At 55.6% G+C, this 2,500-nt stretch overlaps 2 non-coding genes across 2 annotated transcripts; both read left to right on the forward strand.

The window, feature by feature from the left end:
• Positions 1 to 44: 44 nt before the first annotated feature.
• Positions 45 to 1,855, forward strand: LOC146143271 (small subunit ribosomal RNA). Its single transcript, XR_014500306.1, has one exon. It is a non-coding gene; the product is annotated as a small subunit ribosomal RNA (ribosomal RNA).
• A 247-nt stretch (positions 1,856 to 2,102) lies between these two features.
• On the forward strand, positions 2,103 to 2,256 carry LOC146143272 (5.8S ribosomal RNA). Its single transcript, XR_014501046.1, has one exon. It is a non-coding gene; the product is annotated as a 5.8S ribosomal RNA (ribosomal RNA).
• Positions 2,257 to 2,500: the final 244 nt, after the last annotated feature.

Here is a 2,500-nt window from a genome sequence, read left to right on the forward strand (position 1 = left end):
GCGGCGCCTCCTTCGTCGGCCTTTCGGGGCTACGCTAAAGTAGCTACCTGGTTGATCCTGCCAGTAGTCATATGCTTGTCTCAAAGATTAAGCCATGCAAGTCTAAGTACGAGCTCTCGTACAGTGAAACTGCGAATGGCTCATTAAATCAGTTATGGTTCATTTGATCGTACGTTTTACGTGGTTAACTGTGGAAATGCTAGAGCTAATACATGCGTGAAGCGCCGACCTCGCGGGAGGCGTGCTTTTATCAGACCAAAAACCGACCGGGCTTCGGCCCGCAACCTTTGGTGACTCTGGATAACTTTGCGGATCGCACGGTCTCGCACCGGCGACGGATCATTCAAGTGTCTGCCCTATCAACTTTCGTCGGTACGGTACTGGCCTACCGAGGTTCTTACGGGTAACGGAGAATCAGGGTTCGATTCCGGAGAGGGAGCCTGAGAAACGGCTACCACATCCAAGGAAGGCAGCAGGCGCGCAAATTACCCATTCCCGACGCGGGGAGGTAGTGACGAAAAATAACAATACAGGACTCTAAACGAGGCCCTGTAATTGGAATGAGTACACTTTAAAACCTTTAACGAGTATCCATTGGAGGGCAAGTCTGGTGCCAGCAGCCGCGGTAATTCCAGCTCCAAAAGTGTATATTTAAGTTGTTGCGGTTAAAAAGCTCGTAGTTGGATTTTGGGCGCAGGCGGCCGGTCCGTCGCAAGGCGTGTACTGGCCGTCCTGGCCTCACCTCCGGTTCTCCGCCGGTGCCCTTGACTGAGTGTCGGCGGCGGCCGGAACGTTTACTTTGAAAAAATTAGAGTGTTCAAAGCAGGCGATTCGCCTGAATAATGGTGCATGGAATAATGGAATAGGACCTCGGTTCTATTTTGTTGGTTTTCGGAGCGCGAGGTAATGATTAAGAGGGACAGACGGGGGCATTCGTACTGTGCCGTTAGAGGTGAAATTCTTGGATCGGCGCAAGACGAACGACTGCGAAAGCATTTGCCAAGAATGTTTTCTTTAATCAAGAGCGAAAGTCAGAGGTTCGAAGACGATCAGATACCGTCCTAGTTCTGACTATAAACGATGCCAACTAGCGATCGGGGGGCGTTAGTTTTACGACCTCTCCGGCAGCTTGCGGGAAACCAAAGTCTTTGGGTTCCGGGGGAAGTATGGTTGCAAAGCTGAAACTTAAAGGAATTGACGGAAGGGCACCACCAGGAGTGGAGCCTGCGGCTTAATTTGACTCAACACGGGAAATCTCACCCGGCCCGGACACAGTGAGGATTGACAGATTGAGAGCTCTTTCTTGATTCTGTGGGTGGTGGTGCATGGCCGTTCTTAGTTGGTGGAGCGATTTGTCTGGTTAATTCCGATAACGAACGAGACTCTGGCTTGCTAACTAGTTACGCGACCCAATCGGTCGGCGTCTAACTTCTTAGAGGGACTAGTGGCGTTTAGCCACACGAGATTGAGCAATAACAGGTCTGTGATGCCCTTAGATGTTCGGGGCCGCACGCGCGCTACACTGACCGGATCAGCATGTGCTCGCCTTGGCCGACAGGTCTGGGTAACCCGCTGAACCCCGGTCGTGCTAGGGATAGGGAATTGCAATTATTTCCCTTGAACGAGGAATTCCCAGTAAGCGCGAGTCATTAGCTCGCGTTGATTACGTCCCTGCCCTTTGTACACACCGCCCGTCGCTACTACCGATTGAATGGTTTAGTGAGGTCCTCCGATTGGACCTGGCGCGGCCGGCAACGGTCGAGCCGGCGTCCGAGAAGACGATCTAACTTGATCATTTAGAGGAAGTAAAAGTCGTAACAAGGTTTCCGTAGGTGAACCTGCGGAAGGATCATTAACGGTCTCGCAAACGCTTCGGCGAACGCGAAACTCGGACAAGCGAGAGAAAAAGTTTTTGCTACCCGGCGCCCGACCCGCGAGGAGCGGCGCGCCGGCCGGCGATTCGGTCACCCGGTAATGTTTGCGCGTCGAGTGCCGCGGTGCCGCGCGCTCCGGCTTCAAGCGTCGGCCTGGCCGACCGCTCGGCGCGGTATATTTTGTCACCCTTTAGTGCGAGGCACTGTGCGAGCGAAACAATCGTGGATGGCTCTTGGCGGTGGATCACTCGGCTCGTGAGTCGATGAAGGACGCAGCTAGCTGCGTGAATTAGTGTGAATTGCAGGACACATTGAGCATCGACGTTCTGAACGCAAATTGCGGCCTCGGGTCAATCCCGGGGCCGCGCCCGCCTCAGGGTCGCGTTGCAAACGTTCCGCGCGGGGATTTCTCCGCGCGGCTGCTGCGGCGTCGGACGCGCGAGCGCCCGTCCCGCTCAAGACAGCACGGCACGATGTGCGACGATCGCGACCAGAATCCCGCGCGGCGGCGGCGAGTCGACCTCGAAGAGGCCAACGGCTGGCGGCTCAAGGGCGGGAATCGAGGTGCGCGGCGGCGCGCGGCGCCGACGGCGAGCGCGGAACGGGAAGAATAGTCCCGGTCCTTA

The sequence above is a fragment of the Ascidiella aspersa genome, chromosome 5 (assembly GCF_963924565.1).
Source record: "Ascidiella aspersa chromosome 5, kaAscAspe10.2, whole genome shotgun sequence".
Classification (NCBI taxonomy): Eukaryota; Metazoa; Chordata; class Ascidiacea; order Phlebobranchia; family Ascidiidae; genus Ascidiella; species Ascidiella aspersa.